Below are 21096 nucleotides of genomic sequence, written 5' to 3' on the forward strand. Positions count from 1 at the left end.
AGACTAAACGCAAACGCGTACGTCACGTTTCGAAATCGAATTTATTTACACTAGGGGTAATGTTAACCTCAGTATACTACGATTGCAATAACTTTTGTTTTAATATTTAATCATTCTTAATCTGTTTTTAGAATGATTATTCACGCTAATCTAGCTAGTAGAAACAATAACTTTGTCCCGTTTTCTAGGGTTCCATACCCCAAAAGAAAGAAACACCCTTGCACGATCACTTTGTTGTCCGTCTGTCTGTTCATCCATCTGATCCATCCGTCCGTCCGTCTGTCTGTCAAGAGTCAAGACCCGTTATCTCGGGAACGCCTGGAGGTAATCAAAACCATATATTCAGGTCTACAGTAACTTGAAGCTTGTCTAACTAGTTTTTGCTCAAAAACCAGTTGCTTGCGATACCTGTTCTCTGTGCAGCGCCGGCGCAGCGAAACAATACATTCCAAAAAACGGGTTTTAAAACTATTTATTGTTAACGGAATGGCCTGTCATTAATTGGTACTTCCCGGTAGTTCCATGGACACTTTAGTCCAAAATTATATATTTTTTTAACTATTTTATCGTCAAACTAACTCTCGCCTGTGACTTGATCCGCGTTGAACCAGTTTTAATTTTAATATAAAAAAAGCTGCATTGTATTGATTAATAATTTATCATCTGTTAGCTTAAAACACTAGGGATACTTATTGTGTAGGTATAAACTTTTACAGTAGACGGTAGTTAATTGTCTCCCCTACCCAAATGTTCTCTGGCAGAGATCGCTATTTTACGTTGAATATACCTGTTTGAAGCTTCTTATGTCTTTTTCCGAGACATAGTTTTTTTGTTACAAACCGAAAGTCATTAATTCATTATGTGATTTTGATAGGTAATTGCATTGTACTATGTCAAAATTGATAAATAAGGTATTGTATTTATATTTCCGGTACCCAAAGGTTCACTGGGAGAGATCGCTCTTAAGCGATAATACCACCTGTTGCTACCTCTATCCGATTGTCTTTATTTAATTATGTACATGTAAGTTGTGGAATAAAAAAATATAGTCTTGTTGTCGTGTCTAAAATCGATATTACCGTTAATCTTTGTCCAAAACCAGTTGCTCGCAAACATTGCTCCATAGCGGCACAAGAGACATTCCGATCAACGAGTTCCATCTGTTTCTGGTAACTAAACTTTTGTGGGCGTTTTTAATATTATCGTCCCAATTCGAACAAAGCTAATAAGATATCACAGCGATACAATACCGATCTGTCAGTGTGAAGTGACATTTCTTAAACCAAAAACGTCACTTTTGATACTGACAGATCGGTATCGCTGTGACATCTTATAAGCATGGTTAGAATTGGGCCGTATGTTTTCTATTTTACAACTTTTAAGTCTCACGATTCCGTCGCCAAATAGCCTGCTCCCATACAAACGACATCACGCTTTCATTTTAGAACTTCTTCTTCTTCCTCGCGTTGTCGCGGCATTTTGCCTCGGCTCATGGGAGCCTGGGGTCCGCTTGACAACTAATCCCAAGATTTGGCGTAGGCACTAGTTTTTACGAAAGCGACTGCCATCTGACCTTCCAACCCAGAGGGTAAACTAGGCCTTGTTGGGATTAGTCCGGTTTCCTCACGATGTTTTCCTTCACCGAAAAGCGACTGGCAAATATCAAATGATATTTCGTACATAAGTTCCGAAAAACTCATTGGTACGAGCCGGGGTTTGAACCCGCGACCTCCGGATTTCATTTTAGAACGATGTGCTTAAATTACATGACTTTTGGCATGAACCGTTGCGTAACATACGAGTATCTATATCAATGTTTGATACTAAGTATGTGTTGCGTTAGCGCATTACGTAGGTAACTATGTCGAAAATGTAAAGGGCCATATATATTTTTCGCATTATTTGTCGTAATGTACTATTACGATACAAGTGCGAAAAATAGGAAATTCGAAACGAGTGGCGATAAATTAAAACACGACCGAATGGAGTGTTTTAAATCGAGACGAGTTGCGAATTACCTATTCGCACATGTATCGTACAACGTTTTACAGTACATATGGCCCTTTAAATTTTCGACATAATTACGTAATGTGCTAATTATCGCACTAGTGCGGTGAAGTAGCGCCATATGTACTGTAATGTACTATTATTGCACACTATAAAATAATATTAGTAATATTTTTTTTATGAATAACCTTCATTTGGGGACTATAGCCCGAGCCCTCTCGCACATGAGAGGAGGCCTGTGCCCAGCAGTGGGACGTATATAGGCTGAATTATTATTATTTAACCTTCATTTACAATAACAATATAGGTACATAATGGATATATACAAAGGATTACTGTAACTAGCTTGAATCTAAAATAGGCCCTTGAAGCATTGTACCAAGGATGCTGGCGGCATTTCCTTGTTGTATCGCAATACTGATACGTTGTACGAGGAAGCCGCCAGCTCTTCGGCTACCAGTTACATCATCCAGACGTTTCGCGATAATAATATATATTTTTATAATATTAGCTTCGTAATATTATCTTTATCTTCTAATCTAATCAATAAAATTGATCTCTTGTCGGAAGTGGTAGAGTCTCCTCTGTAATCGATATCTTTATTAGTCTTTGTCTAGTATTATCTCGCAAAACATTGAGATATTCCAATAAACGAGTCCCATCTATTTCTGGTAACTAAATACTTTTATGAGCGTGTTTGATAATGGTTGCATTGTTTTAAATATAAAATAATATAATAAGAGTATTATATATAAGAGAATATAATACTAAAATAATAGCGGGCGGAGCGGAAGAAAGCGCCGAAAAATTTTAAACGTAATAAAATAAAAGAGACAGCAATGGTGAATCAAAATCCTGACAGGTTGAGTTTGATATTTGAAGACGACAATGCTATGAAACGTAAAGAGAGACAGCTAATAGTGACAGACCCAGTGGCACTAGTTAGGTGGAAAGAAAACAGATATGTTTTTGAGCAGTTAGACAGCAGTCACACACACACAGTAGTCTAACTGCTCGGGAACAACCAGTATAGGGGCCGTGCGCGTTGGAGGGTCTGCCATCTTGTGGCCTGAATCGGAACAATAAACATTTACATTTACACGTCACGTGTTTTCTTGTGCATAGTAGATTCTGCCATCTTGTGGGCTACATCGGAACAATAAACATCACATTTACGCCTCGCGCCAAAAATCTGACGGCTCCTGTGCTGCCTCCTACAGTTCATGCACACTCCCTATTAAGGTTGTCAAAAGATGGGAAAACAGAATACTACCGCACGTTTACCACACAATTTTTTGCAGAAATCGCGAAGCGTCTGGTTGACGTAACTGGTGACCGAAGAGCTGGCGGCTTCCTCGCACAACGTATCAGCATTGCAATACAACGAGGAAATACCGCCAGCGTCCTTGGTCCAATGCCTCAAGGGCCTATTTTAGATAAATGAATATTTTATTATTTATTTATTTATGTGCAATAAACTTATTGCACATAAAATATTTAGTACAGATGGTAGACTTAATGCCTTAAGACCTTCTCTACCAGTCAACTACTGGTATGCCATTGTATTTAAGCTTAGATTTAATAAATAAATAAATATTATAGGACATTATTAGACAAATTGACTAAGTCCCACAGTAAGCTCAATAAGGCTTGTTTTGAGGGTACTTAAAAAACGATATTTATAAAATATAAATATTTATAAATACATAGAAAACACCCATGACTCAGGAACAAATATCCATGTTCATCACACGAATAAATGCCCTTACCAGGATTTGAACCCGGGACCATCGGCTTCATAGGCAGGGTCACTACCCACTAGGCCAGACCGGTCGTCAATATATAAAAAAAAAAAATATTTCGTGTCAGACTCGGGTGCGAGTTCGAGCCTCGCCTGAGGCAGAGGCAATAGATAGGAATTGGTCCTGGGTTCGAATATTTAAGTATTTGTATATTATATATATCATTGTCTCAGTACCCATAACACAAGCCTTCTTGAGCTTACCGTGAGACTTAGTTAACTTGTGTAAGAATGTCTCTATAATATTTATTTATTTACAATAAGTACTATAAAAGTACTTTTAATAGTTTATTTATTTTTATAACACTGCGTTATCTATTAGTCTAAATGTAGTTTAACGGTATTTTTATATTTAGAGGTACTTCAAAAAAGGCTTTTTATAGATTATAGCTACAAGTTTTTAAACGGTCGGCAACACGCATGTTACACCCCTGGAGTTGCAGGCGTCCATAGCCTACAGTGATCGCTTACCATCAACCCTTTGCTTCTTTCGGCCTGATTCGAACTTTAAGATACGTCATACATTTGCTAAAGATACGATATGGATGAGATAAGTCAGTGTTAAAAGTGACGTTTCTTCAAACAAAAACGTCACTTATCACAGTGACATATCCAATCCATATCGTATCTTTAGGACATTTTTGACGTATCTTAAAGTTAGAATAGTCTGTTTGCCATCGAAATAGTATAAAAACCATTATAGTTCTAATTTGTGTATCTATATCTCTATGCGTCATCGCACGCATAATTTTATCACAATCGATTCGTTATTTACTACGTTATGTATATTATTTACATCATACATGGCAAGGTCAGTGCGAACTTAAACATCTTATGTCATCTCGGGGTAAACAAGTTGTGTTTAATCTTATTTTTATTACGTTTTTTATGGATTTGTACGAGAATAGCGAAGGAACTTAAATATTGATTTTGTTTTGTTATTTACTTACTTACTGCTGCTGCGGGGTAAAGCTGGCCTAGCGGTAAGAGCGTGCGACTTGCAATCCGGAGGTCGCGGGTTCAAACCCCGGCTCGTACCAATGAGTTTTTCGGAACTTATGTACGAAATATCATTTGATATTTACCAGTCGCTTTTCGGTGAAGGAAAACATCGTGAGGAAACCGGACTAATCCCAACAAGGCCTAGTCTACCCTCTGGGTTGGAAGGTCAGATTTCAGTCGCTTTCGTAAAAACTAGTACTTACTCCTGACCTTGGGAATAGTTGTCAAGCGGACCCCAGGCTCCCATGAGCCGTGGCAAAATGTCGGGAAAACACGAGGAAGAAGAGAAGACTATGTCAAATAAATAAATATATCTCACAATTAAATTTTGTCAAGCTTGGCTTACAAAGAGATGGACAGACACACCGAGTTTCACACATCACGTTACAACAATCGAGTGGAAATTGAATACCATACGAGTCAGCAATACCGTATTGAAATGCATCTCGGCAGCTGCATTATGCCGTCATCTTATTGAAATCAGCCCGGATTTGATATTCCAGCCACTTTAAGAGCCCGCAAGCTCTCATTTTGAAACGACTAGCTAGATTGCTCTGAAACTTTGTACTTACAATAGGATAAGCTAATAGTACTTTATACAAATAAATAAATACAATACAATACAATACACTCGTGATATAATAGAGAGCTTTTCAGTCGAGTTCCGTGTTTTGACAACGAAGCTTAGCGAAGTAAGGTACGAGATTGATAAGCTGATTATATCACGATTGTATACAATATTTTTTCTACGAGTCATCTAAAATAATCCTTTTGTTTACTATAAAACCTAAATAATTAATGAAAATTGGTAAGTATCTCAGTAGACAAAAATGTAGTACAAAAGACATAAACGCGTGACTCCCGCCTCGTGCCCCGCACCCGTTTAGTCTTTTCTATGGGAGCGCGGCGGTACGTGATTGGCAGACCTCGGACAGGGTGAGCTGTTTTAAGAGTTTGCATAATATGGACATACCTACGTAGTCATTCAATGGCAGATGTGATGTAATTGAATAACGAATTAAATTATTCTATTTAGATCTTTACATAACTAGCAAAACAAATTAATTGTATAGCAAGCCTCTTTAAATGATAAGCATATTATTTTATAAGCTGGTCTTCGTCTGCTTCTGTCAGTCAGAAATTAGAAGACGTCATAGCTAGAAACCCAGACTTAGATCTGTTTAGGGACTATGCTGAAAAAAATTCGGAAGGAACAGATGTGGACGGTATTTTAATGTACAACTTCACTCCGCTCACTTCAGAGTGGAAGTAGAAAGGTCTTTTTCCATCTATAAGTGGATATTAAACTCAAGAAGTGCGTTGAAAATTGAAAATCTAGAAAAAATTATAGTTCTTTATTACAATAACCAATAACAAAGAAAAATTTGAATAAATAAATAATACTTACTCGTTTTGTACATAATGCACTGTCATTTTTGTTTAATTATTATTCATGAATTCTTTTTAATATTTCATCTTGAGGCATATCTATATTAACATCTACACTTGACATTAATGACGTAAAAATGGCTCACTCTGTCCGAGATCTGGTGATTGGTCAAATTTTGATGAAATGAGAATGAAACTCCATTTTTATGGGAAGTTTAAATTGGGCACAGGTTGCTGCGGACTCTTAATACTAAAATATGTAGTCAAAAGCACATATTAACTGGTCTGCAGTTTGGCAGATAAGTGCTTATGATTACTCCTGTATTTTTCGTACGGTTCAAATCCTGGTAATAAACTTTTTTACTATTGAAATTAGGCTCTAATGGATGTTCCTCCCCATCTCGAATGGAATTACCTCACCCCGCAGCGACAGATTGTCTACATACAGATGAAATTTCAGTTGTATTAGTGACGAAATGACGGAAAGATAAAAGTACCGGTGTGTTAAAAGTGTTACGATACATCAAGTACGGTTTTTAACACCCGACGCAAAAAGGGGTGCTGTCTGTGACATTGTAGCTCTCAAACGGATGGACCGATTTCGATGCGGTTTGCTTACGTGAAAGCGAGTTTCCTTGTGGTGATTTTTAGCTACGTTTGATAAAATTCGATCAAATAATATGAAGAGTATCAGCTGTTTTCAAAATGATGGAAGGCATTTTTGGAATAAAATGTTTTTTTTTTTTGCATAAAGGATGACTCACGCTAGACCGGTCCGGGCCTTGGCCCAGGCGTCCGATACGTCATTTTCTATGACGGCTGATCGGTGATCACATGGTGCTTTCCATAGAAAACAAAGCGCTGGAAGCTCCGGCCCCGCCCCGGCCCGGCCCCGGCCCGGTCTTACGTGAGTCATCCTTCATACGTAGTGGGTTTTTAAATTTTTTAATTTAATAGTTATCAGTTTGCTCTTACCGTCAGATTGAGACTCACAAATAAATGAGTCACTCATTTTATTTCTTTGACTCATTGATCGTAATTATTAGCCGAAAATTGTTCGGTAAATCGGACAACAGAACATTACACGACGGTGGTTCTCCCCAAGATTCGCTCTAACGACGGGAATGAACGCTCGGGAACGGTGGCTATTCACCCCGCCACTATGCTGTGTGCATTCCTTGCTACATGTATGTATGTTTATGTATGTGCATATGGCACTTCATTGTACAGTCAGCGTCAAATACTTCGTAGCAGTGAAAGTGGCAAAATAGTTCGGTACACCATACTAAATATACACCGTGTTTTTTTTGATTTGCGTTAATTTCGAGGGTGCATTCCTGAGCTTAAATTAAGTAACTTTCTGAAAGACACCGATATTCTAATTAACTCCATTTCGGAGATAATCAATAATTAATTTTTATCTTATAAGGCCCTTACGAGCGTGTACACATGCCTTAGGGCCTGTTTACTTATTGATTAGCGTTTAGTACGAGTTCATACATTTGCTACTAAACGTACATACTATCTCGGACGATCGACGTTCGAAATGACATTGATATGTCACAGTTTTCAATTGTTTGGTTGAGTTAAATGTAAGGCCCGTGTTACAACAACGCTATATGCAACATTTATCTAATTACTTTTTATAAAAATTAAAATAGTAAAAAAAAAAATTTTTTTTTGAAAATTAACTATGTCATTTAGTTTCCTTAAACGTACTTACTGATACCCCGAAGTTAACGAAATTCAATAAAAACACAGTGTATGGTGTACCGAACTATTTGGCTACTTTGGTTGCTACAAAGTATTTGACGCTGACTGTACATAAACAAGTTTAACTAAACCGGACAAGCGCGAGTGCCGTACAAATTTAATTTTTTTTTACAAATGTATAGTTTTCAGATTTTATCCTGTACTTGCAATGTATGGCGGTATTACTTGCCAAATTTTATAGTTCTAGTTCAACGGGAAGTACCCTATAAATTTTGATTTCCTTGAGTGTCGAAATATACGTTTTTTTCGGCATAACCGGTCGTATCTTTTTTTACGTGAACTAAGAAGTTTCATTTTTTCACAGCTTCAAAAGACCTGAGTGGGTATATAGTTTTATTTTAAATCGATACCTTCACGCGTTCCCGAGATAAAGGGTCTTGACAGACAGACAGATGGACGGACGGACTAAATGATCCTATAAGGGTACCTTTTTTTCCTGTTGAGGTATGGAACCCTATAAACCGGACAAGTGCGAGTCGGACTCGCCCACCGAAAGTTCCGTACAATTTTAACTTTTTTAGGGTTCCGTACCCAAAGGGTCAAACGGGACCCTATTACTGAGACTTCGCTGTCCGTCCGTCCGTCCTTCTGTCACCAGGCTGTATTTCACGAACCGTGACAGACAATTGAAATTTCCACAGATGATCTAATTCTGTTGCCGCTATAACAACAAATACTAAAAACAGAATAAAATAAATATTTAAGGGGGCTCCCATACAACAAACATATTTTTTTGCCGTTTTTATAAAAACGGAACCCTTCGTGCGCGAGTCCGACTCGCACTTGGCCGGTTTTTTTTAAATGTATGGTTATCAGATGTTTCCCTGTACTTGTAGTGTAAGACAATATAGCTTGCCTAATTTCATAATTATAGGTCGACAGGAAGTACCCTATAAATTTTGATTCCCTTGAGAGTGTCAAAATATAGGTTTTTTCGACATAAACGTCCGTATCTTTTTATTGCATTAAATAATAAGTTTGCTTTTTTCACAGCTTCAAGGAACTGTACACCTGAGGGAGTTTCAATTTCAACTCGATGCCTCCACGCGTTCCCGAGATAAAGTGTCTTGACAGACAGACGGACAACAAAGTGATCCTATAAGGATTCTGTTTTTTTTCCGTTTTAGGTACGGATCCCTAAAACAGACAAACCAAAGTAAAAAATAATGACATAAAGTATAAATACCTGTTGCAGCGGCCTTCTGCTCGCACATGCTACGCGAGGCACGCTCCTGCCTCACGCGCTCTATCGAGTCTGCATTCAATGCTCGCTCAGTACGCAGATGCCGACATGTTTGCCAATAGTTTAGCGTACCTATGTAATATTGCTAGACACTTTTTGAATTTGAATTATTGTAATTAATTGGCTGAATTTGTAAATTTGATCTTCCTTGACATTTTATATATGCTAAATATTGTAATTAATTGACTGACTATGTAAATTTTATTTTTCTTGACATGTTATCTGTTTGTATGTTTTTATTTTCCTGACATCTATTTTTTCTAGTGTGTAAGCGAATTGGTGTAGTACTGTAAGCTTGCACTGTGTTAAATAAATAAAATAAAATAAAATAAAATAAAAATAAAAGTGAACCCTAAAACGGAACTCTTCCAGATAACCTTCATGTTTCATTCATTTTTAAATTCTTGTGCAATTCATTACTTCCTATTATATAAGACCAAACAAAAACTGGCAAAAATCACCACTTAGAGCGAGATTCGAACCCGTGGCCATTTGTAACTAAGTCCTAGTTAGAACCGACTGAGCTAATTTAGACCCTTGTTTTTGGAATATCATCATCATAAGCACAGTGACATTTAGACTTTTAAGGGCACTGTTTCATAAGGTCTTAAGCATTAAAAAGTTCTAGGAAACAATGCACTGTTACCTGGAGCCTTTAAAAAAAATTAAAACCCGATTCTCACAGATCCTGATCTTTTTGGGTTCTTTCCAACTCAGAGTCACTAGCATATTTCAATCCAGATGATGAAAAAAATTACCCAGAAAAATTGTATGGAAGTTTTAGTTTCCACCACATCACGCACGCATGCAGTGAAAACATTTTTCAAATTAAAACTCGCATTTTTAGATTCTACGAATGAATGTGGAGGGAAGTAACGGGAGAGGACAACCGAGGAAAAGGTAGATGGACTGTGTCAGAGATGATATGAAACGAACGCGAGTGAATAATGAGTTGTCCGGCGAGACAGAGGTCTGGAAGGAAAAGACATGCTGTGTCGACACTGCCGACACCAAGTGAATGGAATAAGGGCAAGTGAATGAATTAAGGGCAAGTGAATGGAATAAAGGCAAGTGAATGGAATAAGGGCAAGTGAATGGAATAAGGGCAAGTGAATGGAATAAGGGCAAGTGAATGGAATAAGGCCAAATGGATGATGATTAGCCTGTAAGTAATTGTATTGTATATATGCATGACTTATTGATATAAAAATATGAATAGAATTTAATAAATAATTGTGAATTTGTAATACGCGCAATTATGAACTTGGTATACAACTACATTTGACAATTATTAATATTATTGTATAATTGATTAATATTTTATTTTATTTAGTTAAGTATATTTGCATGCAACAATGTATTTTAATTGGTATGTGTATACCTAGTTTCAAATTTGTATGCCTGTCGGCGAAACATAGAGTTCACACATATATTTTGTACCTACCAACACTGTTACCCATGTTTACAAATAAATCATTTGAATTTAAATTGAATTGAATTGAATTGTTTAACGATGCGTCTCTTTAAGCTATTCTCTCACCTAACCTGTTGATCTCACCTTGTCACGATATCGACTTATTTCCGCGTTGACCCTCGTTCAGGGACAACTCATGGACACAGTACAAGGACTCAAACAGTAAACTATCTTCGAACCGATATCAAACAATATAGTGTATAAGAGTTCCAAGTCGTTAACCTGTTGATCTAACCTTGTCACGATAATATCGACTTATTTCCGTGTTGACCCTCGTTCAGGAACAAGTCATGGGCACAGTACAAGGACTCCAACAGTAAACTATCTTCGAACCGATATCAAAAAATATAGTGTAAAAGAGTTCCAAGTCGTTAACCTGTTGATCTAACCTTGTCACGATAATATCGACTTACTTCCGCGTTGAACCTCGTTCAAGGGCGGCCAGTCAATGCATAAAGTAAGGACTCAAACAGTAAGCTATCTCCGAATAGATATAAATAAATTTAAATACTGGATGATGGTTCAACCTTCAGTCAAATTTTGTGACGGCTATCATACTTAGTAACTTTTATTATCAATGGGACCAATTCCGCAATCGCATATAAAATCGAGTTTTACCAACAATTTTTTGCTATTAATAGAGAGTTTGTCCATCTTTCTCTATGGTTGTGAGACATGGAATAAACGAGCAGATTTGTTCAAGCGTATCAACGCGTTTGAGATGTGGTGTTGGCGTCGGCGTTTACGGATACCTTGGACAGCTATGCGTACTAATAAGTCCATATTGGAAGAGCTACACATAAAACGCCGATTGTCAACAATATGCCAGGACCTAACTCTCATATACTTCGGACATCTCTCACGCCGCTCCCCGGATAGCCTAGAGAGAGTTATTATGACGGGAAAAGTTGAAAGCACCAGACCTCAGGGCCCTTCCCCCTACTAGATGATGTGCTCAAATCACTGCACCTATGCTATTAAAACTGCACGAGGCCATGCGCTTGGCGAAGAATAGAAGCCTATGGAGAAATCTGGTCTTCAACAGAAGGATATGATGTCACGATCCTCACAATTGAGGGACCGACTGAAGCAGAAGGGAGTTTTAATTAAAAGCGCTGGTGGCCTAGCGGTAATAGCGCGCGACTTGCAATCCGGAGGCCGCGGGTTCAAACCATGGCTCGTACCGAGTTATACATAACTTATGTACGAAATATAATTTGATATTTACCAGTCGCTTTTCGGTAACGGAAAACCGGACTAATCGCAATAAGGACTAGTTTACCCTCTTGGTTGAAAGGTAAGATGGCAGTCGCTTTCGTATAAACTAGTGCCTACGCCAATTCTCGGAATTAGTTTCCAAGAGGACCTCAGGCTCCCATGAGCCGTGGCATAAATGCCGGGACAACGCGAGGAAGATGATGGATTGGGGGTTTTCATTTTAAAAATATTAACGGTAGAGCATTCGTGAGAAGTAATCGTACGTGGGATTACAGGGCTTGTCCAATGGCTAAGGACACGCTGTATAATATACCGGGTGTGGTCTGTAACAGGAGCAAAAATTTAAGCTGTAGGCTGTACTCCTCAAACTGACCAACATTTGTTCAGCGACTTTTAAAAAATAACTTTTATTTTGATTTTTAGAACATTTAAAGTTTATTCTAAGACGCAATGTATTGCGGATTTTGTTATGTTTAAAGCATGACAAGCAACGTCAATTACACTAATGACAGCGTACGTTGAAGGAAATATTTAATTTGTATGAAAAAAGAGGAAGTATAAAGAATTCATAATTTTCAAAAATCGCCGAATAAATGTTGGTAAGTGTGATGAGTACAGCCAACAATTAAATTTATTGCTCGTATTACAGGCCATAATTATGTAGGTGTATAAACTTTGGTGTGAAGATATACTACTGTATATTCACCTACTCTGACCCAAGGGCTGCCCTACCTATAGGCCTTCACCTCTTATCCAGTATATTTTAACGGTAACAACCGTCACGAGAAATGAGAATAAAATGTGATTTAGTTCCTTTGACGGTTTGTTTTGATGAGTTTTTAAACGAAGTCAGTTGATCCGCTAAATGAAAAGAGCGTTTAGCATCGACATATATCTAAGGACAGGCTTTACGGTCAATAAGAATGGGGCCAGTACAGCGGTGTCACGCATACGAATTCGAGCCAATCGTGCAGTCTAACGCCACAACGCGTTTGGTTGCTGAGTTCGCATCACGCGCGCGATTGATCGCAACTACGAGTAGTTGCGTTAGACTGCACGATTAGCCCGAATTCGTGAGTGACACCACCGAACTAGCACGATTCTTAGTGCCTGTAAGACCGTCCTTAGATATATGTCAATGGCATTTAGTTTATAAATATGTTAGTTATTGTACACCATTGTTCCACAAATATGTTTTATTTATTTATTTTTCTTTTTCTTTCTTTTTCCTTATATAGTACTACAGTACCTAATTATGTACCTCTTCTTATTATTTTATATTGTAAACCTTTTATTGACGCCTTCAGTGCATCTAAATTTTATATAAACCAACCTTTTATTATATAACGTTTCCTTTAAGTTACAACAAGTGGAAGAGCGGTGTTCTCTTAACACAAGTATTTATAATACTTAAATAGAGGCGCCAGATCAGACTATTGTAATTAATTAAGATACTGAATAAATCATTTTTATTTTATTTATTATTTATTTCTGCGCCAAGTTACTCTTTTGACATCTGGGATCGATTGAGGTCTCTTTCTCTGTTGACACTAACGTAGTCTCTATTTTAATCTCTGGATATGAACATTACGGAAAATATTTTTGTGTAATTTGGTATATAACCATAACCACAGCAGCATTGGCAGTATGGTTCCATTTTTATCACTTGTCACTATGCCCGTCACTTTCGCGCTTACCGCGCTTACATTCTTATTAGAACGGGACAGGCATGGTGACAAATGATAAAGAGCCGACAATTTTAGCCTTACTGAGCTATGCCCCTTCCCTTCATTTTATAATTATGATAAGGGTTAAGAGGGAAGTTTTTAATAATTAATAATAACTGTAATTGTAACTATAATTTTTAAATTGGTATGTAATGGGTTTATGCCTCAATAAATAGCATTTTATTTTATTTATTTATTCCACGTGATCATCCATAACAAAAGAGAAAACGTTTTAAATATGTTCCATTCACCATGATTTTTTAGTATTATATTGGCACAATGAAAAACTGGGTTTGTAGGTTTTCCTTTTTTGAAGTGAAACTTCTTATGCGACTTCTAGCAAGGTTGCGTTAAACGTTTAACGCTATAATCGGTAACATAAAGTAGTAAGAGTTTGCTGTGATGAGTAAATTCGTCCATTAGCTCAGCCGGTTACATGGTGTAAAGGTTAGTACTCTGGACTTTGAATCCAGCGATCCGAGTTCAAATCTCGGTGGAACCTGACTTTTTGTATTTTTTCTTTTTATATTTTCTATTATAAAAATTAAATCTATTTTATAAACCTTAATTTAAAACAAAAATTGTGCGTGGAGTCCCTCCGTATTTTAATTTATAATATTCATTAATAGATGACCCGGTGAACTTGGTATCACTTACCTCTTAATATAAACCATATGTATTTTAGAGCATTATTTTCATCTCCACATTACGAAGTGCCACTTCTTCCGCGCGGAGGGACTCCACGCACAATTTTATTTCTTTAATTTGCAAAACAAAAAAAATGTTAAGCGAAACATATGAACCTATAATATATTATGCTGAAGCGATCGACATCAAAATCAAAGTGATTTGTTAAGATTTAGTTAGTGGAAAACGTTTTCTTCCGAAATGTAATTTCATAGAAAAAGTACCGTTATTTCGTTAGATTCAAAAAGCTATTCTTCCCTCTTAAACTATAAAATAAAAGTATTGCAGAATACTGCGAAACTCTATATTAATTCTAAATATTGTAATTAATTGACTAAATTTGTAAATCTTCTTTTGACATTATCTGTTTCCATGTTATTTGTAATATTCTAGACATTATCTATTTTTCTAGCGTATAAGTGTTGGGGTAGTACTGTAAGCTTGCAGTGTATTTAAATAAATAAATAAAATTAAAGAAAGCCTTAATCGGGAGATGTTTTCAATTACATCTACGATTGAAAACATCTTATTTCTTGGATTCTGCGGCGAGTCAACCATGTAATGATCAGGCCAAATCAAATCTGCTCTGAGCGAATCGCTATACATATAAGTGCAGTCGGCCAGAATATATACCAATCAAGAGAGATATTGGCTGAAATGAAAACTATTATTTGATTTCACCGTATCATACACAAAGGTAATGATTTATAGGAATATTATTTTATCAAACATTGCTAATAACGATGATTAAATTCACTTCAAACCAAATAAGAAACGCTGTGGATCCGATGGTTTTTTTATACTACGTCGCTGGCAAACAAGCATACGGTCCGCCTGATGGTAAGTGGTTGCCCTGTAAGGCTAAGATGGTCGGCTCTTTATCATTTGTCACCATGCCTGTCACGTTCTAACAAGTAAGTAAGCGCGAAAGTGACGGGCATATTGACAAGTGATAAAAATGGAACCATGCTGCCACCGCTGCTTTACTGTATAAAAGATCAACTCCCAGTTAGTTATCTAACCCTGCTATGCAAAAGTGTGCGTACATTTCTCGTTCAATTATTGAATTGTGACACGATCACTTTGATGGCCTGTAGGGCTATGATGGTCGGCTCTTTATCATTTGTCACCTTGCCTGTCACGTTCTAACAAGTATGTAAGTGCGATAGTGACGGGCATAGTGACAAGTGATATAAATGTAACCATGATGCCACCGCTGATGATACGTATATTTACATGTAAAATACATTTATTTCACTGATATTTTGGATACAAATAACTGAAATTGGATGATTTTGGTAGAAAGCAGATCTGTCGTTTTTGTGCCGAAAGAATAAATAGTTTATCTATCCATTTAACGTAAATTCCATACAGAACGTCCATTTATTGGTAGAAGCTCTAACTTAACTCTTTACATGAGATCCAGCAGTCATATTTCATCTTTCAAGATATTATTCGGCATCCTTGCACGGAATATTGGGATATGCAAGTGCATATCCCAATATTCCGTATGAAGTTAGATCCGTAGATAAAGTTATCTAAGTAGCCACATTTTATTTTAGGATTTGAAGAGAGTTTGTGCATTGGCCAACCCGCTTATTCATAAAACTTTACGAGCCTCTAAGGCTAAGATAGTCAGCTCTTTATCATTTGTCACCATGTCTGTCACGTTTTAACATGTATGTTAGTGCGAAAGTGACGGGCATAGTGACAAGTGATAAAAATGGAGCCATGCTACCACCGCTGAATTAGCTATGAATCGTTTGTCTTTATTTGTAATTTTGACTTATGTATTTATAAGAAAGGAATAAAACATTATTTAACTAAATCCGCAGTGTATTACTTGTCACTATATACCCGTCACTTTCGCGCTTACATACTTGTTAGAACGTGACAGACAAGGTGACAAATGATAAAGAGCTGACCATCATAGCCCTACAGGCCAGTAATGTCTTTATGAATAATGCCATAAGTAAATAATGTCATCCTTTTCAGTTATCTTTGAGGTGTAAATTTGTATTTCCTCAGTAACTGCTATAGAGACTTATATGTGTGCAATACACAGCTATAAGTATCTAGATCAATATTTTTTTATAACACGACGGTGGCAAATGAGCATACGGCCCGCCTAATGTTAAGCAGTCACTGTAGCTTAAGTACGCTTGCAACTCAATGTTACATGGACGCCACGTCACCGAAGTGTCCAAACTGAAATTAAACTTTATGCATATGCACGTAGGTCTATGTTGCTTTGTGGTCTGTGAGTTCTGTGACGGATTAATCCGTCTTCGGCGTTGGACTTACGGAGCGGATATATAAAAACATGTACACTCCTTTTTTGAAGAACCCCATAGAGTCAGACCAAGATAAGTTTGCAGCGATTTTGATAGCCCAGACTGTGCAAGTGTTAAGTAAACGTCATAATTTCATTGACGCTTGAAATAACACTTGTACTGTCTGGGCTGTCAAATTCGCTGCCAAAATATCTTGGTCTGACTCTACTGTAGACCCTCGGGAAACATTCGGGAATGCTTTGAACTTTCGTACTCATACACGGGCAATGACACCGACACACGGTTTTAATCCATCTCAATGAGATGTCCGCCAGATGTGCTCATGACGTCAGCGTGCACTCGCAATCTTTAAGAGAGGGCTTAAACAAAGAAGACTTTTGGCCCGATTCAAACATTAACCTTTTGAACGCCAAGAACACCTAAAGTCGTCGTTACTAGTCGTGCCCACAGCGCCAAAGACACCTATAGGTGTTATGGCGGACGCTGTCAAAGTAACCTTCACACTTTCGAGTAAGGTTTACTTTAGCTCGCATGCGCCCAGGACCTTGGCGTTTGAGTAATGTTTGTGTTTATGACATAAAGCGTTCAGAAGGTTAAAATACATCAAATATTAGATACGATATTGATCGGATATGTCACTTTGAAACGACTGGCTACATTGCTCTGAAAATGTCCTATACTATTTATTTATTTATTATTTCCGCACCAAAAACTATCAGTACCCCTAGTGTAAATTTAGTCGATAGCGAAACGTGACGTACGCGTTTGCGTTAAGTCTCATTTTGTATGGGTTTTTGAACAGCGCGCCAAGCGGGACGTTTTGGAAAGTCAAAAATCTCATACAAAATGACACTTAACGCAAACGCGTACGTCACGTTTCGCTGTCGAAAATATTTACACTAGGGGTACAGGTATGTTAATAACAGCTGGAGTCTGTTAGTGCGTCAAAGGTGCCAACATAATGCCACATTACTTAGCAAGGGAGTAAAGCAACGCATTTTCTCACAAAGCCCACGTAAAGATGTATCGTGGAGCACGTCCCGGCGCTATTATCTTGGGCTTACAGAAGAAAATGGGATAAGTAAGGTAAAATGTTAACTGGAAATGGGAATAAAAATATCTGTTGCTAAGAAATGGAACACAGTAGAGATTTCCTACTCAGCTTGGGTATTTTAATAGTATGTGCAACGAGGGGGGTTAGTGAAATTTTGGATAGTGGAATTTTCGAGGGTGGTAATTCGAGAGAGCCGCAGGCTGGAGGGAATTAAAGACCCGAGGTTGTAATATTCTTACACCCGCAATTATATACAATGTTTTTCATCACACCTGCGAAGAAAAAAATATACTTGAAGTGAAATAATTCTTAAATACGGTAACATATCAAACATTCGTCCGCCATTTAGTAATTTCTTGACAGGTTAGGCATCGAAGGCAGCCACGATTGAAAATTACACAACGAATAACCCGACCAAATTACGTAGGTTATTTTTGGTATGTTGTCAAGGATTTTAAAACGTGTTTTTAATTTTGTCGCATTGCGTATGTTCTTTCTCTTACGGGCGCACGTGTATAGCACATCTAGTTGATCTTACCATATATGTTAGTTTCATATAAAATGTAAGAGATATCTTGTAATTGAGAACGACCCCGACGTGGTTGTGCCCGGACGGGGTGTCCTCATTCGATGACGCTTTGAGAGACACAATGGAGGCTTTACTCAACGTGTCCCTTTCTAGTGACCAGTGGAGTCAGGCGTCTTTGCCCATTCGTTATGGGGGCTTAGGTTTAAGGCGCGCGGGGGATGTGGGTTTGCCAGCGTTTCTTGCGTCGGCGCACGGAGTGGCTGGTCTTGTCTCTAGAATTTTAAATTACCATGGAGATGGGGTCACCATTCCGTTTGTTGATGATGCACTGGCGCGGTGGAGGACCCATTTCCCATCGGCGACATTGCCCGAAGCTCCGCAGGTCCAGCGGGCATGGGACAACGTGGGGGCCAAGGAAACGCTGGCGCGGCTCATTGGTGCGGCCACAGGGGTGGACTTAGCTAGACTCCGTTCGGTGTCGAGGGCAGATGCGGGGGTGTGGCTGCAGGCTCTGCCTGCTCCTCACTTTGGAACTCTCCTGGACAGCGACTCAATGCGTGTGGCAGTGGCGCTCCGCCTGGGATGCGATGTTTGTGAACCTCATAGATGCATCTGCGGCTCCATGGTGGAAGCGAATGGTCATCACGCATTGAGTTGTTGTCGCTGTGCGGGAAGGTTTCCGCGTCACCATGCACTCAATGATATCGTTCGGAGGGCCTTAATTTCCGCCAATATCCCTTGTGTGCTTGAACCGCCGGGTCTCTGTCGAAGGGATGGAAAAAGGCCCGACGGCTTAACTTTGGTCCCTTGGGAGAAGGGCAAGTGCCTGTTGTGGGACGCCACGTGCGTCAGCACTTTTGCCGCCTCGCACCTCAGCCGTACGGTGCATACAGCGGGGGCCGCTGCGGAATGTGCTGCAGCGAGAAAGCATGACAAATATTCGGCCCTACTTAATAATTATTACTTTATCCCCTTGGCTTGTGAGACGACAGGGTGCTGGGGGGTGGAAGCTATGGATTTTATAAGGGAGATAGGGCGGCGAGCTAGGGAGAGGGGGTGTGATGCCCGCGTGGGTTCTTTCCTGGCGCAAAGGCTATCCATCGCAATTCAACGCGGTAACGCAGCGAGTGTGATGGGCACCTTTGCGCCGGGAACAACTCGCGGGGGCCTCTTTGAGTAGTTTGTTAGTTTTAGTTTAGCTTAAGCTTAATTTGTACTGTATGACATCATTATCTATTGACGTAATATTTAGAGTGTATTTAAACAAATCGTATCTAACATAGTTTTAATTTTAAGTTCCTGCATGTACAATATGTTTTACTAACCTTTTATAGATTTCTGTAGTCCGAAATAAATGATTTTTATTTATTTACAAGCATCTTCAAAAAAGGATTTTAATTCTTCGGAATATTTTATGGTTAGTTCTTTTTCCACAGCTTCGGAATTACGTGCTAGGTATATCTTTTTATGACTGTCTAGTCTGAGCAATTATATCCGAATATTTTACTTAATTAAATATTATATATTATCATACTTTATCATTTTAATGGTAACGATTAAAAGGATCTTCATACTTATTGATCCACATATTGTTAAACATATCTACATAACGTATAATACCATTAAATACAGACATTAGTCATTAGTGGTTCTTAGGTAAAGTGAAAATATTATTGCAAACGAATGACCGAGGTTACAATAATAAAAAAAATTATAAAACAAACGAATGTTTAAACTTCTTACAATTGTTTTATGTTTTGCATTGATGACGATCACAACACATAATATATATGGATGCAAATTTATAACATTAGGAAAAGGTATAAACTTGTAGTGGTAGATGGGGAGGATATACAATATGTCGATGAGTACACTTACTTGGGCCAGCATCCTTCGAAAACAGGCAATCCATAGATATCGATAGACGTATCGAGAACGCCTGGAAGAGCTTCTGGTCCATGAAAGCGCTAATGAAGGGCGATCTTCCTTTGTGTCTGAAGCGCAAACTCCTCGACATGTGCATCCTGCCTATACTAACCTAATACGGTGCTCACACTTGGTCATTAACTGAGGCTCTAAAGCCGAAACTCAAGCGAGCAATGGAGCGTAGTATATTAGGTGTTCGTAGATCTGGCCGAATCAAAAACACGGAACTACGCTACAGAACTAGAGTAGTAGATGTAGGCTTCAAGACCGCCAAGCTCAAGTGGGACTGGGTGGGACATGTCTGCCGCATGCACCCGGAAAGGTGGGCCAAAATGTTTACTGAGTGGGACCACGGAACACCATAGACGGTGCAGGATGGGGTGCAGGCAGACCGAAAAGTAATAAACTCCTTAGAATGTAGGATATAACCATATATCCTCTTTGCTTAGAGCTACTAATATCTGTGACCAAAGAAATTTCTGAATAGGTTAAAGATTTGACGTGCGATTCGCAGTTGCGGTCCTATGTACAGTCAAGTGTAAAAATATGGGTGTACACATCTTACTCAAAAAAATGTCCCATAGCATCTTATTCCAGTGTAATAAGAGCGTAGTACCATATTTATGAGACGATTCTTTCGATACATATTTTTGTACTCGACTGTACACCAAACACTAAAAATCACCATGCTACGTGCAGTCGGTCTTGTCATCATTTTACTATGGAATTTGAAAATAACATCGACGCATTCAGGCCGCTGCAGTACTGTCGGAGCAGTAGTGCAGCTGCGGTCCGAAATACGTTAAAATGACCATATTACGTGCAGTCGGTATTGTCATTGATTTTACTATGGAAATTGACAATAACACCAACGCGTTCAGGCCGCCGCAGACCGCAGTAATGTCGGAGCAGTAGTGCAGCTGAGGTCAGAAATGGACTGTCACCTTAACTGTGATTACTGGCTGTCTGTAG

At 38.4% G+C, this 21096-nt stretch overlaps 1 protein-coding gene across 1 annotated transcript in view; it reads right to left on the reverse strand.

The window, feature by feature from the left end:
• LOC133529080 (calcium/calmodulin-dependent protein kinase kinase 2) overlaps positions 1-21096 on the reverse strand; it is a 305137-nt gene that overhangs the window by 192931 nt on the left and 91110 nt on the right. The gene's annotated exons all lie outside the window — the stretch shown is intronic.

The sequence above is a fragment of the Cydia pomonella genome, chromosome 20 (genome assembly GCF_033807575.1).
Source record: "Cydia pomonella isolate Wapato2018A chromosome 20, ilCydPomo1, whole genome shotgun sequence".
Classification (NCBI taxonomy): Eukaryota; Metazoa; Arthropoda; class Insecta; order Lepidoptera; family Tortricidae; genus Cydia; species Cydia pomonella.